The sequence below is a fragment of the Marmota monax genome, unplaced genomic scaffold (assembly GCF_021218885.2).
Source record: "Marmota monax isolate L192 unplaced genomic scaffold, Marmota_monax_Labrador192_F-V1.1 WCK01_AAM20220418_F8-fsc00120, whole genome shotgun sequence".
NCBI lineage: Eukaryota > Metazoa > Chordata > Mammalia > Rodentia > Sciuridae > Marmota > Marmota monax.
In genome coordinates this window covers 1,175,047-1,199,159 of record NW_026694424.1, presented here as the reverse complement: position 1 = coordinate 1,199,159, position 24,113 = coordinate 1,175,047, and the positions used below count along the sequence as shown (strand labels likewise).

General features: G+C 34.6%; 1 protein-coding gene across 4 annotated transcripts in view; it reads left to right on the top strand.

Moving 5' to 3' along the window:
• Nucleotides 1-24,113, top strand: part of Ttc33 (tetratricopeptide repeat domain 33) — a 50,938-nt gene that overhangs the window by 14,813 nt on the left and 12,012 nt on the right. The gene's annotated exons all lie outside the window — the stretch shown is intronic.

Sequence of the window (24,113 nt, the reverse complement as noted above, 5' to 3'; positions counted from 1 at the left end):
GTTCTGAGATCTACTGCATCCATTGGTTCCTAGGACTGTGTTCACCTGATGATGTCGAGTACAGAAAATAAACCTGCCACTGTGGCTTAGGAGTCATCTCCCATGGAAGACAGCACTGGCCTTCTGAATGATGGGAGTCATGGGCTCTTTGAAGTGGCTTTCTGGTGTGTTAGACACTCCTGGTAGCTCCTACTCTTCAGTTAGGCAGTACTACTGGGATACAGCATCTGACAGACAGGTACTCCTTGGGCTGTCCTGTATTGTGCCACTGGATCCTTCAATACAATGCAGAAATAATAAATCACCTTCTGCACATAAATAGCCTTATTAATGACATCATTATTCACCAGACCCATCTTTCTGAAGATGGTACTTTCCTTGTCTGAAACATAAGGTGAAGTCATCTGGATTTCAAGAGAATCAGTGATTAACAGTATCTTGATCAGTCTTCGAAAAATGGGGGTAAGCAAGTAAGCTTAAGAGGGTGATGAAGATGGCAGCAGAGATCATGCTATGGGGCTGGGGATGTGGCTCAAGCAGTGGCGTGCTCGCCCAGAATGTGCGGGGCGCTGGGTTTGATCCTCAGCACCACATAAAAGTAAAATAAAGATGATATGTCCACCGAAAACTAAAAAATAAATATTAAAAAAAGATCATTCTGTTTTTTAGAGTGAAGAGTATGTAGGCTCCTGGCCACATGGGGCAGGTTAAAGTGGTGAGTGGAGACCAAGGAGAGATAAGGAAACTGAACCATAGCTCCTGGCAGGACTGGGAGTAGTTTTCAGGGTCAAGTGGTACCTCTGAGAAGTTGTTGTTCTCTGTGACCTGCTCACTTCCACTGGGCCAGACACTGCTGCTTTAACCCACCTGCACTCCTATGCTGTCTCCCTTGCTGTCCTCAGTCTTAATCTAGAAACAGAGTTGGGATTTTTGTAGTTGCATATATTCGCAAATCTTGAGTTTGAATCTTAGCTTTTTAACTGAATAACCCAGAAGATATAATAACAATCATGTAACCTTTTTTAGAAAAGACTGAGGGTTTTTTAAATAAAATAATTGCAGTATTAAGTGCACAAAAGTATGGACTAGTTTTGAATTTGCAGTCCTTAGAGTGGTAGTTAAGGATGCCTCTGGATGAACTACTAGAGAAGTAGATGGAGAGGGAGATTGATCAAGAGAGGAGGGATACATTCTTTTGCCTCCTTGTAATTTTTCCTTCTTTTAAAAATTTCCTTCGCAATTTCTCATTTAGTTTTATTGAGGACTTAGAGAATTACCTTAACACATGAAGTGTCATCTCTTAAGGAGGTTTAGTTGTTGGCACAGTAGGCAAATGCAAAGTCTCCTTCAGTTTCCAATAACACATTATAACTATTCTTAGAAAACTTGGCTTGCAGTTGAGCTATTTTTAAATTCTTCAGTTTTATTTTAATATTATTTATGATATTTTTGTAACAAAAGACAAGTTTACTTTCCTACCCAGCCCCCAATTAATTTTGATGCTTTTTAGAAATGGAGAACAGTGGTTAAAAGGTGTGGATTTTGAATTTAGTTTGCTTCTGTTTAAATCCTAGGTTTATCATTTCTATCTCTGTAAAGTTTGGGCAGCTGTCAACTATTATGTTAGTTTCTAGTTTCCTATTATATAAAATGGGGATACATATCTCATAGAATATTGGAGGATTAAAGAGCAAGTCCATGTAAAAACATAGCATTACCTAATACCTAGTAAATTTACTTTAGAAATGATATTTTAGGATTTTATGTTATGGGTATATTTTATGTAATAGTATTTTATATATATATTTTTTAAATAGCTAATTCTAGAATTGTTACTGATTAGGATATAACCTTGTCAAGATAAACATTCACAAGTTGGCATATAAAGTTTCAGCCACTAGATGGTGCTATTTGCTTATATAGCTAAGTGGTCTAATTTTTCTGTTAAAATCAGTGTGTATATGTGTGAAGCAGGAGTATATTTAGAATTTACCACAAATTTTGTCTCTTGCCTGTAAAAGTATCTTTGAGGTATTTTAGCTATGTGACACATATTCTACTGATCAGCAGAATCAGTGTATTTATAATGTCAATGATTTTGTGACATTTGTGGAAAAATTGGATGCAAACAGTGGAAGATGCCTTTATTTTCTCACCATCTTATCTTTCAACCTTACTTTATCTGGACCCAAACTATTTGTCCTTTCTCTGTTGTAATGAAATGCTTTGCTCTTATCAAAGGCCCATCCCTCCATTTGTGCACTAGACATGCCACATTCCTTCTTGCTTTCTCAGGAGCATTGATCCTAAAGTTATCCTCTCATTTTTATATCGTGTGTTGCTCCTTTTTTTGACTCCTCCTCATGGGTATACTAACATTTGATAGTAAGATATCTTTGACTGCATGTGCTCTGCCAGTTCTTTGTTCCCCTGTTACTGCAAACTTACATTTAAAAAAAATATTGTTTTAGTTATAGATGGACACAATATGTTTATTTATTTATTTTTATGTGGTGTTGAGGATCAAACCCAGTGCCTCACACATGCAATGCAGGCGCTCTACCTCTGAGTCACAGCCCAGCCCACAAGCTTCCCATTTCTTGATGAATCATCCTGTCTGTTTAAATCAGGTTTTTGTTCCCATTAATTCACTTTTGTGAAGGTTAGCAATGACCTGCATACTATAAAATCCAGTTGTCACTTCTCTGTTCTCATTCATTGTACCTCTCATCATTCAGCATAGTTGACCACTCTCTTCCTAAATACTGCTATCTAATCTTGTGTTAACACAACACTTGGATGCTGCTTCTTTACTTTATTATTTATTACTTATTTAGTTTATTACTTATTTTCTAAATATTAGTCAGCCACAATATTTGGAAAGTATCTTTTATCTTTTTCATATATATTCTTTCCTTTCTTAAATAGTTTCCTACATTTAGTACCCTCTCTGTACTAATGATACCAAATATATGTCTGCAGTACTGTCTTTCTACCTGAACTCCAGCCTCTTTAATCTACAATGCTTGCTTTATGCCCACTTGGATGTCTGCAGTATCTCATTCTTAACATGTACAGATCAGAACATTTGATTTTTCTCCCAGACATCTGGTGCTTTCCGATCTTCCCCACGTCAGTAAAGGCACCATCATTTACCCAGTTACTTAAGCCTGAAAGCTGTGAGTCACCTCTGCTGGTTTATGTGCCATTCCAGAGCTAATGAGCTTCACTTGCTTCTAACTGCCTGCCCTTCTGATAGCTCATGCTGTTCTTGTAGCTACAAAGCCCTGTCTGCTGCTACTATCACAGACAAGAGAGCTCCCATATATGATGCTGACTGCCAGTGAAAGACCATCACACCTTGACATTGGTCAGATTAGACATGTTGAAGTTCCATTGAGCCTGTGTCACATACCCAGAGTTTGTGGGTTAAAGTCTTGTAGAGCAGACTTCAACCAGTGGGAGAACAGTGTATGGGAGGGAGCCTGTAGATAAATTTCTTTTCCTTCTTTACTGCCAATGGACTGCTTCCAAGACACAGTGGTTTCATAAGATCTCTCTGAATAAGTTCTTAAAGTTCAGCAATTATCTGTTTGTGGAGCCAGCTTAAGATAGGCCTTGCCTTTATTCTTCTTCCTGCTTTACTCCTCTGTTCCCCTCACTCTTGCTTTGCTGAGATCCTACTCCTTAACAGAATGAGCAATAGGTGTTGACTCGGGTTCTTTTTCCCAAGTAACCCAGTGAAATCATCATCCTGGATACCTTATTGGTTTTTGCTCCTTATGTCCAACCCAAGTTGAATTGACTTCACCTTTTTTGTATCGTGGTGCTGGGGATTGACCCCAGGGCCTTGTGCTGTGAGAGGCGGACACTCTACCAACTGAGCTATATCCCTAGCCTGACTTCATCTTTTCCACATATTCTAAATCTCTTTTTTTCCCCTTCTGTCATCACCGTAGTTATCTTAATATAATCTCTGGTAATCTTTTATGTAAATTACTTTGGTAGTCCCATAACTGATATCCTTGTGCACATTTTTATACCCATATAGTCCATTCCCCTTCCCTTGGGCCTGAATGGTCATTTAAAAGTGTAAATCAATTCATGTTTCTCTGTTGCATAAAAATTGGATTTGCCATCACATCTACATTAAATCCATATCTATAACGATGGTCTATTTGGTTTCTGTGGTTGTGGCTTTGGACAACCTCTTGGACCTTCCACTTCCCTTCCTCCTCCTATTGCCACCTTTGTTTTATTTCTTTTACTCAAAACGTAGTGTGTTTAATTCTGCCTTGGGCTCTTCCTTTTGTTTGGAAAGGAATTTTTCTATATTTTCATGTGACTGACCTCTTTTGTCATTCAGGTTTCAGGTCAGATACCTTCCTAGAGTGACCTTCCTTGACCATTTTGAATAGCCACTTGATCACTGACTATTATATCCTTCCATTTTAAAATTTTTATCATGGCACTTATATTTTGACTGAGTTTATTGTCTTTCTTTCCCTATCCCCTTCCCAGACGCATGTGTTCCAGAAAGTAAGATTCAGAAGAATAACAGGAGTCCTCTACATCTTCTTTAATGCAGTATTCTCAGTCCCTAGAATGCTACCTGGTTCAGAGAACGTGCCCTACAAGTATTTATTAAATGAATAAGCTACTAACTATAAAGACTATTAAATTGGAAGCTGTAATAAATTAGAATTCTAATTGGGAGCAAAGTAGCGAAGTACTCTGACGTTTCTATCTGGTAAATGTGTATGCTATCTAACTTATTTGGCTTATTCACCAGCTGTTCTTTACCTCATTGTAGGGTATTATCTCACCCTGCCCTTATATAATCCCTGGAACTATTCACTTTGCTTCCTTCCTTGTGCTGGTTTAGTTGCATACTGTTAAGGTTGTCTTTAAACTGGCTGAATCAGACTTTGGTCATTTATTAACCACAGTGACTTTAAACCAACTTTTTATCTTTTAATGCTTCCTATCCAACAGCTGCAGTAGGGCTGTGTCTTTTCAGTCTGTTCCAAACTGAAGTTGAATTAAGAGATATGCTGTAGGCATTGTGAGAGACCATTGATTTAGTAGCTGCCAAATTTCCTATGATTCCAAAATGGAGGAACTAAGTGGTACCACCCTTTATTCTTGGCCAAGAGAAGTAAACCAGAGAGACAACTGAGAAATGAGATTGGGGAGAGAATTCAGCAAGCTCATATTAATGAATTTCTTGCTCACTATTTTTTTGTTCTATTGAAAAACAGCTCATTTGTTTCTTTAACTCTTTGTATGCTTCATGGATAACAAAGAACATTTTATTTAGCAGTGCCTTTGCTTACAGTAGTGGTTATGTTTTCAAAATAAAAGCTGTGGAGAGGAGGACATTTTTTCCCCCAAAATCTGTGTGCTTGTGTTTGCACGTGTGCATGTTTGTGTGTGTGTGCACTTATGCACATCTACCTTAAAATATGAGAAAATAGAACTAATAATGGTCATTGTCATCTTGAACCTTTAGTTTATTGTACTCTGGGACTACGTAAGCTTAGGTACATAAGTAAGTTTGTCATGTGGTTATGGGTAAGCCATCCTGTTTCTCAGCAGTACTGCTAGTCGTATTTTGGGCAGAACAGCACTTGATTGCTCAGGACTGCCATTTTTCTTGTGGTTTGTTAACATCCTTGACCACCCTCTAGAGCCTTCAAGTCATAGTGACAACCAAAAATGCATCCATGAATTTTCATAAATGCTTTCTGTTGAGTGATAACAGCCTCTAGCTTAAGCAGAAAATAAGACTGGAAGTAAAAAAGAATAATTGGCAAATACGACAAATTTTTACAGTAGTTTGGCCAAGTAGAACAGGGTTTGGCATACCATAGCCTATTTTTGTAAATAAAAATTTTTATTGAATCAGAACTATGTTCATTTGTTTATGTATTGTCTATAGATGAGTTTGCAGTATAGTGATAGAATTAAGTAGTTGTGATAGACACTGTATGTTCCACAAAGCCTAAAATATTTATTATATGGGACCTTTCTTTGTCAACTCATGTTCTAGAGACCAAAGATTGTGTGCCCTTCCTCAAAAGCTGCAAAGACTTTTGAAAACTCAAAACAGCCAAGGTTTTAAGGTCCCTCAGCTATACCTAGAATTTTCATTTCTTTGTTCTTTCTGCCCGTATTTATATTCCCCTAGTCTTGGGAATCCTTAAAATTTCTGTTCCTGAAATATGACTCAAAGTATAGTAAGGATTAAGGTTTTGCTACTTTTTTCCCTATGATTTAGTTTGTTTTCACTTCCATTTCCCCCCCAGATGTATTGTTAGCTGGCTACTTCCTGTCCCCTCTTTTCATATCTTAATTCTTCACTGCTTTCTAGGACTTCTCATGGGAAAGACAGGACACATGAGGTAGATAAAATCTGTGATATTAGCACCTTCCACATGCCCTGAAATGTTCTGGGTTATGTGAGAACATAACATAATTAAGTCTATTCTTTGGTGCCTGAATTCATTAGTCGAAGACAAAAATACATGGAGGAATTAGAGAAAAATTAAGTGAAAAACATCATAGGAGTAACAGAGAAGGCACTGGTCTTATAAGAATTAGCTTCACATCCAGACTTTTGCAGAATTAATACCATGTGCCTCAGACTAGTCCTGTAGCTATTCTCAACCTGTGTTTCCTTATCAGTGAATTGAGAACAAGTAATGCCAATCTTGTAAGGATTTGAATAGTAAGTGAATGAACTTTTTGTGAAAATAACTGCCTGTTAAATAAATGTATTTAAAATGCTTTGGAAAACATAAAATACTTTAGGAATGTAAGTGACATTATTTGTTCAGGCAGCTGATACTTAAGGCTAATGAGTAGAGCCACTAGAGAAGGTCCTCAGGAACAACAGAGCATTTTAACTTGGTTTTAGAGGTAAAAGAAACTTTGAATAAGTGAAAAGGGGTAAGAGGGGATCTTCAATGTCATGTGTATGTGCATAGGGTATCCAAATGAGCATATAGTATATAGTATGTGGGTAGGGCCAGGGTAAAAAGCCAGCCAAGTAGAGCAGAAGAATATAGGGGACTGGTAGAAAACAGACCAGACAGATAGGCTAGTGTTGGAGGAAATATATGTGCTATTGTTAAGTCCTGCAGAATTTATTGCTGTTTCATTTTTTAGAAAATTGTGAGTAGAAGAATTATTATTAAGGAATAAGTTTTCCAATAGAGATAGAATAGAACATTGCAAATTCCCAGAGTTCTTCATGCTCCCCTAACATGCTTGAGGCACTAGGTTCGATCCTCAGCACCACATAAAAATAAAATAAAGACATTGTGTCCACCTAAAACTAAAAAATAAATTAAAAAAAAAGAAGCACAAATACTTTTTAATTTAGTTTATGTGATTGCTGTTTTAGAGATAATGTTACTAATACTTGGTAGATAATAGTACCAAGGCACTAAATTTCTTTAATATTTATATACTTTTTGTTAAGAACAGTATAAGCATAGCTGTACACAGTCAGAAATAGATGTTAAATTATAGTAAGTATTGTTGACTGGCATGTACATTTTTCTCCATTAGCTGTTAAATATGAACCTATATCTAAAGTTTTCCTGAGATGCACCATACATAGTCATGTGGATTTGTGCCTTAAGAAGTTACTGGACCTATATTACTAATTTTTTTTTTAGAATTTCACATTCATTTTAGGGATTAGAAGTCTTCAGTAATCACTACAGTTGATTCTCTTTTAGGAAAAATCTTTGCCTTATTTTTATTGCTAACTTCTGTAAATATGCTTAAATACATCTTAAAATTCTTAACATTACATCTCTAACTGTGGAATTTAAAACTTTGGGGCTGGGGTTGTGGCTCAGCAGTAGTGCGCTCATCTAGCACGTGCGAGGTGCTGAATTCGATCCTCAGCATCACATAAAGATAAATAAATAAAATAAAAGTATTGGGTCTATTTACAACTAAAAAAAAAAGATTAAAAAACAAACAAACAAAACTTTTGATTAGGCAGTGGCAGCCCTTTTGTGGTCAGGGCCTGTTCTGTATTGTCCCAACTCATTACACAAAGGCCATGGCTGACTTATGTTCGCTTTATCCTTCAGAGATATTGATATCAGTTAGGTACTACAGCTGCATATATATGAGGTATAATTATAACTTTATCTTTCACCTAGATATGAAAAATGTCCATCCCACTGCATACATAGACATTTTAGTTTTAGTATACACAAAAATAAATACAAATTTTCAAATTGTTCTATAAAAAATAACAAGGTGCTATTAGCCAGTATTCACCAGAATAATTTTGATAAGGGGCTTCTCTGAGGAAACAAGTGATTGGGGTTCATCCATGTGAGAGGAACGAGTCCTATTTATTCTTTTGCCTTTTGTATACTTTGCAATTTTATCATGTATTTATGAAAACAAGATAAGGCAACTTGTTATAAGTATTCTCTTTATTTTTTATGTCTTATTTTGTCCAAATTATCCTATGATGTTAATATTAATTTCTGATGAATTAGATTTTGTGGCATTTATGTGTAAAATGAATGAATAATATGGGTGTTAAAATATTTTTAAGGAGCTGGGGATGTGGCTCAAGCGGTAGTGCGCTCGCCTGGCATGCGTGCAGCCCGGGTTCGATCCTCAGCACCACATACAAACAAAGATGTTGTGTCCGCCGAAAACTAAAAAAATAAATAAATAAATATTAAAAAATTCTCTCTCTCTCTCTCTCTTTAAAAAATATCTTTAATTATTCTTGTATGTGAATTCAAAGTTGGAAGATTAAAATTATGACTTTTTACTTGTTTCAGCAAATTCATTGTGTAATGGATATGAAGAAATAGAACTGAGAATTAAGACCCATAGAATGTCTTGCATTAGGTAGAAGTTACAATATTATTTTGATGTGCTTTGGAAAATGACCTTTATTCAATGTATACTTCTTATAATGTCAGATCAATCCACCTGTTTCCAGAGTGAATTAATATGCCGTAAATGGTTTTGTCTTGCTTATAATAAACTAAAAACTCTTAAAGACATAGTTATTCTTTTGTATAAACAACTTAATTACTGAAACTAAACTTTATGACTTCATTTATTCCTCTGTCTATATAATTTTAGTAAGTGATATAAAACTCTAAGCAGTTTAGGATTTATTTTGAGGTATATTTATAACTTTTTCTTTCACCTAGTAAAACTATTCTGAAACTGTCTGATATGAGCATCATCTCAATACTTCTCCAGATCTAGTTTCCTTTCCCCTTAATATGACTGTCTTATGTTCATATTTTTCTCTATCATTGTTTTTGCTTCTTTTTTCTTTCCTTCTGAGCCTATTGTTAAGTATAAAAAATTAGTCTCCTTGTGATGAATAGTAATTTTAACTGAAGTCAGGTGGTTTTCAATCTAATGAGGTCTATCTAAAACTTTTTTTTTTTTTTTTTGTTCTGGGGATTGAGCCCAGAGGTGCTTTACCACTGAGCTACATCCCTGGCCCTTTTTATTTTTTAATTTTGAAAAGGGCCTCATTAAGTTGTTGAGGCTGGCCTTGAATTTGTTATCCCTTCTTCTTCAGCCACTCAAGTTGCTGGGATTATAGGGGTGAGCCACCACACCCAGCTAAAAACTCCTTTCAGTATCATTATATCTTTATAAAATCACCCACAAAATCAAGGAAGTATGTTAAATTTTTTATTTCAAACATTGTATGCTTAGTAAGAAAAGTTACTTTTAATAGCACAATATAAAGTGAGTCAACCAAAATAGTTGTTTCTATCATTAAGCATTTTGGGGTACTATTATAAATATTATTAGTAAACATAATATAAAATAAGATGAAAACTTTACTGTTCTTGACAAAATAGTTTTTATTTATTTATTTATTTATTTAAAATGGCTTTATTTTATTTATTTGTATGTGGTGCTGAGGATCGAACCTGGTGCCTCATGCATGCTAGGCAAGCGCTCTGCCACTGAGCTATAGCCCCAACCCAAAATAGTTTTTAATAATGAAATAAAATGATGGACTTTGATGTTGGTAGCTATAGAGGAATAACTTTTAAATTTGTTTTGGTATTTCTTTTTTTTAATTTTAATTTTTAATTTATATATGACAGCAGAATGCACTACAATTCTTATTACACATATAGAACACAATTCATATCTCTGGTTGTATACAAAGTATATTCACATCAATTCATGTCTTCATACATGTACTTTGGATAATAATGTCCATCACATTCCACTATCATTTCTAACCCCCTGCCCCCTCCTTTTCCTTCCCACCCCTCTGCCCTATCTAGAGTTCATCTGTTCTTCCCATGCTCCCCCTCCCTACCCCACTGTGAATCAGCCTCCTTATATCAGAGAAAACATTTGGCATTTTTTTTTTTTTTTGCGGGGGCGGGGGGTGGGATTGGCTAACTTCACTTAGCATTATCTTCTTCAACTTCATCCATTTACCTGCAAATGCCATGATTTTATTCTCTTTTATTGCTGATTATTATTCCATTGTACATAAATGCCACATTTTTTTAATCCATTTATCTACTGAAGGTATCTAGGTTGGTTCCACAGTTTAGCTATTGTGAATTGTGCTGCTATAAACATTGATATGGCTGTGTCCCTGTAGTATTCTGTTTTTAAGTCCTTTGGGTATAGACCAAGGAGAGGGATAGCTGGGTCAAATGGTGGTTCCATTTCCAGTTTTCCAAGAAATCTCCATACTGCTTTCCATATTGGCTGCACCAGTTTGCAGTCCCACCAGCAATGTATAAGTGTACCTTTTCCCCCACATCCTCACCGACACTTATTGTTGTGTGCATTCATAATAGCTGCCATTCTGACTGGAGTGAGATGAAATCTTAGAGTAGTTTTGATTGCATTTCTCTAATTGCTAGTGATGATGAACATTTTTTTCATATATTTGTTGATTGATTGTATATCATCTTCTGAGAAGTGTCTGTTCAGATCCTTGGCCCATTTATTGATTGGGTTGTTATTTTGATGCTTAGCTTTTTGAGTTCTTAATATACCCTAGAGATTAGTGCTCTGTCTGCTGTGTGAGACATAAAGATTTGCTCCCAAGATGTTGGCTCTCTTTTCACCTCACAGATTGTTTCTTTTGCTGAGAAGAAACTTTTTAGTTTGAATCCATCCCATTTATTGATTCTTGATTTTAATTATTACGCCAAAGGAATCTTATTAAGGAAGTTGGGGCCTAATCCCATATGATGGAGATTAGGGCCTACTTTTTCTTCTATTAGATGCAGGGTCTCTGGCTTTATTCCTAGGTCCTTGATCCACTTTGAGTTGAGTTTTGTGCATGGTTAGAGATAGGGGTTTAATTTCATTTTGTTGCATATGGATTTCCAGTTTTCCCAGCACCATATGTTGAAGAGGCTATCTTTTCTCCAATGCATGTTTTTGATGCCTTTGTCTAATATAAGATAATTGTAATTTTGTGGGTTAGTTTTTGTGTCCTCTATTCTGTACCATTGGTCTGCCAGTTTGTTTTGGTGCCAATTACTATTGCTCTGTCATATAGTTTAAGATCTGGTATAGTGATGCCACCTGCTTCACTCTTCCTGCTAAGGATTGCTTTAACTATTCTGGATCTCTTATTTTTCCAGATTAATTTCATGACTGCTTTTTCTATTTCTATGAGGAATGTCATTGAGATTTCGATTGGAATTGCATTTAATCTGTATAGTGCTTTTGGAAGTATGGTCATTTTGATAATATTAATATATTAATTCTGCCTATATAAGAGCAAGGTAGATCTTTCTATCTTCTAAGGTCTTCTTTAATTTTTTTCTTTAGGGTTCTATAATTTTCACTATATAGATCTTTCACCTTTAAGTTGATTCCCAAGTGTTTTTTTTTTTTTTGAGGTTATTGTAAATGGGGTAGTTTCCTTATTTCCTTTTCTGAAGATTTGCCACTGATATACAGAAATGCACTTGATTTATGGGTATTGATTTTATATCCTGCTACTTTGCTGAATTCATTTACTAGTTCTAGAAGTTTTCTGGTAGAACTTTTAGGGTCTTCTAGGTATAGAATCATATCATCAGCAAATAGTGCCAATTTGAATTTTTCTTTTCCTATGTATATCTCTTTAATTTCTTTTATCTAATTGTTGTGGCCAGTGTTTCAAGAACTATGTTAAATAGAAGTGGTGAAAGAGGGCATCCCTGTCTTGTTCCAGTTTTTAGAGGGAATACCTTCAATTTTTCTCCATGTAGAATGATGTTGGCCTGGGGCTTAGCATAGTAACCTTTGTGATGTTGAGATATGTTCCTATTCCTAGTTTTTCTAGTGTTTTAGATATAAAGGGGTGCTGTATTTTGTCAAATCCTTTTTCTGTGTCTATTGAGATGATCATATGATTCCTATCTTTAAGACTTGATGTGATCAATTACATTTATTGATTTCCGTGTGTTGAACCAACCTTGCATCCCTGGGATGAATCCCACTTGATCGTGGTGCACGATCTTTTTGATATGTTTTTGTATTCGATTTGCCAGAATTTTATTGAGAGTTTTTTTGGTGCTTAATGTTCCTTTGGTTTCTAAAATGGTGAGAGTAGTTTTTTAAAAATTTTGTAATTTATTCTAATCAGTTATACATGATAGCAGAATGCTCTTTGATTCATTGTATACAAATGGAGCACAATTTTTCACTTCTCCGGTTATGAATGAAGTAGGGTCCTACCATTTGTACAATCATACATGTACCTAGGGTTATGTCTGTCTCATTCCACTATCTTTTTTATGCCCATACCCCCTCATCTTCCTCCCCTTTACCCAATCCAAAGTTCCTCCACTCATCTCATGCTCTTCCCCATTATGGATTAGCATCCATTTTTCAGAGAAAACACCCAGCCTTTGGTTTTTTGGGATTGTCTTACTTTGCTTAGCATGGTATTCTCTAACACCATCCATTTACCTTCTTTTAGTGCTGAATAATATTCCATTGCATACAGTTTCTTTATCCATTCATCTATTGAAGGGCATCTAGGTTGGTTCCACAGGTTGGCTATTGTGAATTGTGTTGCTATAAACATTGATGTGGCTGCCTCACTGTAGTATCCTGTTTTAAAGTCCTTTGGGGATAGACTGAGGAGTGGCATAGTGGGATTCCCAGTTTTTTAAGGAATCACCATACTACTTTCCAGATTGGTTGTACCAATTTGTAGTCCCACCAGCAATGTATGAGTCTGCCTTTTCCCCCACATCCTCACCAGCACTTATTATTGCTTTTATTCTTGATAACTGTTTTTTTTAAATTTGTTATTTTAGATATGATACATGATAGTTGGGTGTATTTTGACATGCTACATATAGCATACTCTTTCAAATGAGATTGGGTGCATTCAGGGTGATATGGCCATAGACTCTTGATATCCTTTTATAGATGATCTTTAGAAACGTGTGTTTATATATAGGCATAAAAGGCAACATTTAAATATATAAATCATTTTCTCCCTTGCCTTTGTAGCTTAATGTGTATCTTAGAGATCATTTAAAAAATTTTTTTTGTTTATTTATTTTTATACAGTTTATTTATTTTTATTTTAAGGAGAAAACCCACAGTGCCTTATACATGCTAGGCAAGTGATTTGCCACTAAGCTACAGCCCCAGCCCCCTTAGAGTTCATTTTGTATTTTTACTAATAGAACTTTTTTTAAAAAAATTCAGTATCTTTATAGATCTTTCTTTATCTATATTATTACTCTCTATAATCAGGAACTAGAAGAATTTGGATATAAAAAAGTATTTGTACTTCATTGTGTCATGTATTATAACTTAGAGGAAGGGTGCTTTCATCTTTAATTTTTACAAATAGTATAGTGAATATTTTTTCAGAGATGTGAGTGTGCATACATACACATCAGTCTATCATAAAGATTTTTAGATGGAATTGCTGATTAAACTACATTTTAAAAACATTTTACTACTTTCTTTTTTTCCTTTTGTGTATATTGTTATCAACAGCATTGGATTTTAAAGGGTGAGTGTGTATAGATGCATAATTCAAAGGATAGGGAACATGCACATGACTTTTCATTAGAAACTGTTTTCTAACTTTTTATTATGAAAAATTTCAAACATACAGAAAAGTTGAATGTGCAGTGAACAAACTTTCCCATCACCTAGATTTAACGATTGATATTATGCTGTATTTGCTTTATGTATGTAGGTTTTATGAATCATTTGATAGTGAGTTGCAAACATCATGAACGCTTATTCCTGAAATTTCTTTTTTTTTTCTTAGTAGAGACATTTTATTTTATTATTTATTTATTCACTTTGGTACCAGGGTTTGAACCCAGGGGCTTAACTACTAAGCCACATCACTAGACCATTTAATTTTTTTTTTTTTTTTTTTAATTTTGAGACAGGGTCTTGCTAAGTTGCTGAGGCTGGCTTTGAACTTGTGATCTTCCTGCCTCAATTTTCTGAGTTGCTGGGATTACAGGCATGTGCCAACATGCCCAGCAGTTTATTCCTGAAATTTCAATGAATTTTTTTATTAGTGAGGACATTTTCCAATATAACCATAAGAAAAATTATGGTTAACAATAACACATAAGTCAATTAACAATAAAAAAGAAAAAAAAAGACAGTAGTAATTCTCAAAATATTCTAATATCTATTCTATACTTAGTTTTGTAGTCACTCATAAAATGTCTTTTGTAGCTGGCTGTTTTTTTTTTTTTTTTTTTTTTGGAGGGATTAGTTTTTTCTTTCAAAAAGACACTAAGACACTTGTCAATATTCAATATTAAAACAGTTGCACTGTTGGTTTCTCTTTATCCCAGCTGGCCCCCAAAAGACCACAACAAAGGAGAGTACATTTTAGGCAATAAGCTATAGGATGTACACCTAACAGACCTCATAGAAATCTCACTTAAAAGTGGGGCTGGGTTAGGAAAGAAACTTTGAAAGATCTGTAGCTGATATTTTAAGCAAGATCCAGTTAAGGCTTAAACATAGTTAATGATTGTTATGTGTTCTATTAATTTAGAACAAGGGTCTGAAATGATGACTGGGGGACCAAATCTGACCCACTATTTTTTTATAAATAAAATTTTGTTGGAGTATATTCATATTTATTTGTACTGTCTATGCTACTTTCACACAATAGCATCAGAGTTGAGTGGTTGGAACACAGGCTATCTGACCTCCAAAGACTAAAGTGTTTACTGTGGGGTCTTTTATAGAAAAAAAAAATTGTAGACCCCTGGTCTAGAGCAATAGATTGACTTTGTCATCTTTTAAAAATTTTCCCCAATGTCATTGATTTTTAAAAGTGACAAGGCAAGTTGTTTTATGTAATACCTCATTCTGAATTTTGCTTGATCCTCACCTGACTTGGGATCATTTATTTTTTCCCTCTATCTCTTGTATTTTTTGCAAAGTGGATCTAGAGGCTTGATTATATTCAGGTTTAAGTTTTTTGCAAAAATATTCATATTTGTATTTACTTTCAATTGTATCATATCATATGATACATATAATATCTGGATGTTCCCTTTTAGAGATGTTAAGTTCAGTCCAAGGTTCAGGTTGAGTATCCGCCTTATCCTTCATTATAATGTTTAGGATCAAGCTTTTTCTTTATGGTTTTAGTAGCCCCTGATAATTATTGCCTAAATGCACTGTTTCATAAAGGGTTACCCTTTTTATGAAAAAGTCTTACATTTACTAGCTGGACGTTTTTTCCCCTATAAAGAAAAACTTTCCCTTATGAGTTCTTTGGTTCCACTAAAACACAGAGGAAGTGCATAATAAATGTATTATGGTTTAGATACGTGGTATCCCCCACAAGCTCATGTGTGAAGACAGTATAAGAAGGTTCAGAGGTGAAATCATCAGATTATGAGAGCTTTAACCCTAATGAGTGGGTTAATCCACTGATATGGATTAACTGTGTGATAACCATAGACAGGTAGGATGTAGCTGGAGGAGATAGCATCCTGGATGCTTTGGGGTTTATATTTTTGTCCCTAGTGAGCAGAGCTGTCTTTGCTTCTTGGTGGCTATGTCCTGAACTGCTCTTTTCCACCATGTGCTTCTACCATGATGTTCTGCATCACCGTTGGCCCAGAGCTATGGAGCCAACTGATCATGGACTGAACCTCTGAAACTAAAAGTCCCTAATGAACTTTTCCTTCTCTACTTGTTCTTGTTAAGTCTTTGGTCACAGCAGTAAAAAAGCTGACTAAAGCAAGATACATGATTTATTTCTTTTTTTATGAATTTGCAATGTATTAATTTTGTGAATAGGTGCCTTAGCAAGCTTCAGTAGTGAACAATGAATTTTATATGTGTGTATATATATATGTGGGTATGTATATATGTATGCATGTATGTGTATGGTAACAGCTTTGTTGAGATATAATTCATATGTAGTACAATTTACAGTTTACAATTTAGAATTGACAGTTACAGAGCTTATCAATTTAAAGTGTACAATTCAGTAGTTTTTAGTTCATTCACAAGAGTTGTGTGACTGTCAATCCCCAAAGAAACTGCTTGCCCATTTCCTCTCACCTCTTAGTCTTACATGACCACTAATCTACTTACAGAATTTCTGTGTATTATACAAATCTCTACAGATTTTCCTGTTCTGTACATCTTATGTATATGGGATTATATAGATGGAATAATATATAAAGAGTTTTTTTTCCTGCTTTCTTTCATTTAGCATGTTTTAATGGTACATACATCCATGTTTTGCATGTATTAATACTTTGTTCTTTTTGTTGCCAAATAGTATTCCATTGTATTAATATACCATCTTTGATTTTCTGTTCATCAGTTGGTGGACACAGATTTTATATATTTTAAACATTATTAGGAATTTTCATAGTTTTAATTTGTTTAATTCTATCGTGGTCATGGTTTCTATTTAAAAAATTTAATTGACACATAAAAATTAAACATTTATGGGGTACCATGTGATGTTTTAATACATATATATATTGTATAACATTAGAATTATGTTAATCATTGTCTGTACATTTATTTGATGCTCAAAATATTCCATGTTAGTTCAGTGAGAATCCCTTCAAATTTGTTTCTGTATGATATTTCCTATATGCTTTTAATAACTTTCTTGTACAGTAAGAACCTCAAATTTATCTTGGAACATTTTTCATCCCAGACTTATAATCAGCTATTTTTCTGACTATCCCTTATTTATTTTATTGGAAAATAGTGCTTAGAGACCATAATATGTGCAGTGGATGTGTTTATTAATACTGTTCTATTACACTTTTTGTTATTTTTTGTGGACTGAGCTAAGAAGTTATTCTTAAAAGATGAGATATAATCTTGAACTTATACTGATAATTCTTATTTTTAGGTGTCTCATAATTTTTAGCTTTAAGTTAATTTAAAAAATTAATTTAACTTAATTTTACATTAACTTAATTAACTTAATTTTAAAAATTAACAGCATTAAAATAATCATCTTTTCTTTGTTTTAAAATATGCTTTTAATAGTTTCACAGTATCATTACTCATATTAATACAAGCAATACATGTAGTTCGAAAGCTATGTTAAATTCTAAGACCCTCCATATTCCATCTTCCTGTTTAAAATTTTATTCATTTCACATTGTTACTCTATTGCTCACTGTACTTCATCCAGACTGCATTTCATTCTTTTCCTTGAACTTGCCAAATTTATTTATGAGTAATCATCTCTGTACTTGCATTCTCTACCTAAAATATTCTTTTCCCAAATTTTTACTGGTTAGATTATTCCTATCACTTCAGGACACACCCAAATAACACCTTTTCAGACGGTCTCTCTCTAACTACTAGGTATATTTTAGATGGATATCCCCAGTTACTCTCTGTCTCATTGTTAGGGTTTGGATGTGAATTATCCCCCAAAATCTCTGAGTGAGTCAATGCAAGAAGAGTTAGAGGTGATATGATTGGGTTATGAGAATCTTAACCCTGCCACTGAATTAATCCCCTGACAGGGATTAGCTGAGTGGTAACTGCGGTAGGATGTGGCTGTTGGAGATGGTCGTTAGGAGCATGTCTTTAGGGTATGTATTTGCTGAGCAAATTCTCTGCTTCCTGATTCACCTTGTGAGCCACTCTCCTCCTCCATACTCTTCTGCCATGGAGTTCTGCTTATTTTGAGCCCCACAGGATGGATCTGACTGTCTATGGTCTGAAACTGAAAGCCCCCAAATAAATTTTTCCTCCTTAAAATTGTTCCTGTCAGGTCCCTGAGGAAAAATTTATTTGGGGGCTCTCAGTTTCAGACCATAGACAGTCAGTCAGGAGGGAAAAAAAAAAGATGACTAAAACACTCATTATTCTGTTTATTTTCTAGCAGGCATCATATTTGATTGCTTGTTTGATGGGCTGGGGGTGTGGTTCAGTGGGAACGTGCTTGCCTAGCTCTGGGTTCGATCTTAGCACTGCCAATAAATAAATAAACAAACAAACAAACAAATAAATAAAAATTAAATGCGATTGTTTGTTGATATCTGTTTTTCATATAGAATATAGGTTGTATGGAGGTAGAAACCTTGTTCCCTTTTCACTGCTGTATGTCCAGTCAGTAGCACAAGTGGTTGTTGAATAAATATTTGACTGATAAATGAATGTGGCAATGTCAGTTTACTTTGGTGATTTTCTTTTTTTTGAACAGTATTCAGATCCCTGTAGGAGCAAAGAAGTCTGAAAGTTGGTGTGATCAGAAGTTATAGAGGTAACACATTTGGTAGAAAGACAAGGTGATTAGGATTTGATTACGCTGCTGAATTTATTTAATTATTGAACTGACTCATCTATAACAGTATCTTGGTTAGACAGACAAGTGTTGGGATGAAAGGAAAACCCAGATGAGTTTCTAAGAATACTTGTGTTAGGAATGAGCGTATGAGACAACTAGAGAAATTATGGATTTTAAATTTTTTTGGTTCTCATCTCATATCTCATATCTAACGTGTCTTTTCTAATCAAGGCTCTTAGTTTTACAAAGAAGAAAATCACATTTATAACAGGAATATGAATGAGTGCCGGGTGTATTGTAAGGAAATTTTTAGAAATATCTTGGTATTGAAGAAGGTAGAGCTGTGAACTCTTAGGAATGAAAGCAGTGTTCTGTTTTTCCCCCAAATTATTTGTGCATCTGCTCTTTTAATTTTTATTCACTTAATGAGTATTTATAGAGCAACTTGTTCATGTGATGCACTGCTGTAGGTGTGCAGCAAATGAAATGTACAAATCCTTTTCATTTATATCTTAATTGGAGAGATGGATAATAATCAACAGAAATAAATGTATATTACTATAAATAAGAATAAGTGTTAAGGAGGAAAAAACAAAAAGCCAGAAAGGACTAGGACATGTTGAAGAGGAAGTTTCAGATAAAGTAGCTGAGAAAGTCTTCTCTGAGAGAGTGACATTTGAATCACATAAAGAAGTTAGGCTACTCATCATGAGGCGGTCCAGTGAAAGAGTGTTCCAGGCAGAGGGAATAGAAGTATTCTAGAGCAGAAGTATGCGTGATGTATCAGAGAAAGAGCAAGGAAGCCAGTCTCACTAGAGAAGGGAGTAAAGGGGCCTGGCCAAAGATGAAGTTAGAGAAAGAAAAGGGAGCCAGATCTTGTAAGCCCTTATAGGTCATGACAAGAACTTTGATTATGTTTTGTTTTGTTTTTGGTGCTGGGAATTAAACCCAGGGGTGTTAACTACTGAGCCATGTCCTTAACCTTGTTATTTTTTAATTTGAAGCAGTGTCTTGCTAAGATGCTTAGGTCCTTGCTAAATTACACAGGCTGACCTTGAGCTTAAAATCCTCCTCAACCTCCCAAAGTTGCCGAGATTACAGGAGTGTGCTACCATACTTGGCAAGAATTGTGGTTGAGATTATAGGCATGTGCTACCATCCTGGCAAGAATCGTGGTTTTTATTCTGAGTAAAACTAAGAATCATTGGAAGACTTTGCTGTTGGCTGACTTCCTTTGGCAAGCCTCAGACAGTCCCTTCTGCTACCTAATTAACTTTCTCTGTTTAGCTGTCCAGCTGAGTCTTCACTCTTTAGTTTCCCACTTTCAGATTCAACACAGTGGAATCTGATTGGCTCATGTCAGTTAAGTCAGGTTGTGGAAATTATACATAGCCAGCTAGATAGTGAATTGGCTAATCTTTGGTTAGATGTTTGTCTTTAGTCCTGTCAGTAGTGACCTGGATAGAGGAACATATGGTTGGGGCAGTTGCTGACAGCCAGGTGTTGTCTCATGTGTCATACTTCTATTCTGTGGCTTTGGTCTACTTAAAAGATGATCATCTCCACTTTCTATATCTTCTCTGCTTCCTTCTTATCACCAAAATTTGAGGTGGAAATGTAGAATTTTTTTTTTATTAATTATTGTATATTTATTGCATACTCATAGTGGGCCAGGCAATCTGAGGACAAAGAAGTGAATAAGATGAAATAGATTTTTGCAGTCATAAAACTCATCTTCTCCACCTGCATTTTAGATGGAAAAATAGGTAATAAAGAAGCAGATAAATCACATTTTAGATTGTAGTTGTTGCTATAAAGAGAGGAGCTTTTTGAGGACATGACATTGGAACTTAGGCTGCTTACCCATTTCAGTATCAATAGCTTTAACCTTTTAAAACTGGTTGTTGTTACACTGTCCCCCCCCCCCCGCCATTTCTTATCATTAACGTGGTTATGTAATCTTTGCCTGAAAGAAGACCTGTTAGTGGCCTCCAACCCAGAACAAATGGGAGGAGTATATATATATATATATGTGTGTGTATATATATATATATATACATATATATATATATATATATATATATATATGAGTCTATTCCAAGAATTTTCAGATAGTAGACCTGAAACATAAGGTAGACCACACTTAAGGCCAAGTTTTTATAATATTTTATAACAATTTTTGGAAATGTTTACTCATTTGTATTATTCAGAAATTGGCTGATCATATTTCCAAGTTTTTGAAAGAAAAAAGTTCTAACGTTTCTTCACAAAGGTTCTGAAAATAATTAAGTGTTCATTTACATGTTTTCTTATTGTTTCCATAGTTTGTAAGTTAAAAATAATTATTCATTTTAAATAGAGATTTTAAGAGTATGTGTATATGTGTGTTTTGAAGACTAAATTGAAGATAAAGGACATGAGAGTCTAATATTTTATTTATCAATAAGGGGTTATTCCTTAGCTGCAAAACTTAAAAAAAAATTTAAATCCTAATATTTTTTGTTAAACATGTAGGCTAGTTCCTGGAGAATTGGGCAGCCTTAATATGATTCATATTTGAGATATGAACTTATATTTAAAGGGTATTAATGATATTTAAATTTTAGAGATAACTAATTCTAATAACCAAGCCAACTGGAAATTGAACTGTATTCTTTGTAAGGCTGGCAGAGCATATTAATAGAATATCTGAAGAGGAATAAGATAGATGAGTAAATATAATGTGTATTTCTTTTTCATTAGCTGTGTTCTTAATTATCAGAAATCAGTAAAATTTATATATTGAGTTATATAACCTTCCCTCTGAGGTGATCTCATCTTCATCAGTTTTATATCAGATATAAATAAGATGCATATTATATTTGGCCCCCAAATATAGTTTATTTTCTTGAATGATTTATTCTTTGTCTAATTCTTTCCAAAAGGGAATTATTGTGGTCAAAGAACAATTTTTAATGTCTGACAACAGAGAATTTATTGTGTAAGTTTTGCTGTTTTAATAGTAATCACCCTTTAAGCATTATGCTATAGACAGAAACCTTTAGTCATATAAAGACATGGAGAAAATGTTTAATGCGTGTGTGTGAGTTGTACAGTATACTTTGAAAAAACCCTGTTAGAATATACAATAAAATATTAGCTATGTTAAGTTATATTAACTATGGTTGTGATTTTTGTGTGGTGAAATTATAGAGTGTCTTGTATGTGTATGGATGTGTTTTGTCTATTATCTGATTCTTCTTTATTTGATACCCAGAAAACAGTTTTTAATATAAAAACAATTATCATTTACTCAGTTATAGAATACAAGGAAGAGCTCATTTAAAGACATTTTGTATTAAAAAAAAACATTGAATGCACAATATTGGTTGACGGTGTGTTTTAGTAGTTGACATCGATTTGTAGTTTTAGGCTGCCTTAAAAGATACAAATGTGTAGTTCAGAGAAGGAAGTAAAGTCCACTGGAATCTCTGCAAACCCTGCCTTCCTCCTCTTTCCCTTTCTCTCCTACCTGCATGCTGTGGATTTTACTCTTTCAAGGAGTCCACCAGGAGAGTTCAGAATGACTTTCTCATTCCTTCTCTGTAAGTTCCTTTTTCATCTTCTAATTTGTGTACTCAGGTGAGGTCCTTGCATCTTTTTTCTACTATCTGTCTTTTTCACAAGTACCATTTACCACATTATCTGAGGGGAACAGGAAAGGAAAAGATATTAGAATTGGCCTCTAGAATCCAAGCAACGTGATCTGATAGGTGATGACTATAGAAAAGTAGCTAATCAATGAATTCCATTTAGTTTATAGCATTTTAATGGAGGAATTGGAATTCATAAAGAATTTTGTGTTATCTTAAATTTCAATGACACCTGAATAGAAATCTTAAATGGTAACTTCATATTCTGAAATGCATGGGGCAGGTTATAAGCTAACAGCAATATATAAATTATCTGAAGATAACTGTGAGCCTCAAATTCCCACTCAGGGTAACCAGGAGCTTACATAAGACATAGTATTTTAACCAACTCATGTCTACCACTACCTAATAACAGGGTTCATATGGAGAATTGTATGTCATCCACTGAGACCTGTATAGGGCAGCATAATGAACATATTCTGACATGTCGCAGAAGTGTTCAAGTACATGGAAAGCAGAGCAATGGAAGTAGCATTTCAGAGGAATATGCCAATTGAAAGAACTGACAGAAAGCAGCTAGTGAGACTGCATGTCTCCTATAACTTCCCACTTGGGAAACCTGGCTCTAGACAAATGCTTGGGTAGGGGAGAATCTTTCATAGAGAAAAAAAAATTAAGTTAGTGAAGCTCTTAGAGATCTGATTTGTGCTTTGTTAAGATGGTATAAGACCTTGGAAATGGTATTGCCTATTTGTATTATATCCTAATAAAGGAACTCAGTGAAAGTGTTTTCACTCAGGTGAAAATGTATATTTCTAATGGACTTTAGCGTTCTATTTTCCCTCAGGTTCTTCTTTTATTTGTTTAGTTCTGTGCACCTTGCTTGGATAATGATCTATGTAGACTAGCTGACATTTTGTTGTGTTTGGTTTGAATCTTCATATACAGTTATGCATTGCTTAACATTGTGTACATATTTTGAGACATGTCATTAGGCATTTTATTGTGGGAACATGGTAAGTGTACACTTTACACAAAGCTGGATAATATAGGTCAATAACTTGACATGCTCTCAAGACTCTCAGTAAGAACAAGGTGTATGAAGTTGCTTCTGGTATAATGCTGCACATTCTTTTACAGTAAACTTATTTTTATAAGTATAAGGAGTACACTCTAAAATAACAATAAAAAGTATGGCACAGTGAATATATAAACCAGTGACATGTTTTTTTGGTTAAAATTATCTTATCTGCTATACTTTCATATGACTGGAAGTGCAGTAGGTTTGTTTATACCAATATCACCACAAATGTGAGCAATACACTACACTATGACATTAGGACAGCTACTGAGTCACTAGGTGATTGATACTTTTCAGTTTCATTGTAATCTTATGGGATTGCTATGATTATGTTCAGTCTGTTGCTGATTATATTAGGTACAAAATTATGCACAGGAACACATACACAGGAAATGAAAAGTTTTGGGAAAAAAACCAAGAAGTGATTCAAGAGAAGACAGTGCATGATAAAAGTTAATAAGATAGATGTGACAGATACACTATGACATAATTTTGTACCTAATACATCAGTGGTTCAAAATCTGGAACTTTGTAGAAGCTTTATTTTTTAAAAAGAGAAGTGCTTTTATGTTTCTGCAGATTTGGCATGGAGTAGGCTGAGGTCAGATTTGGTCAT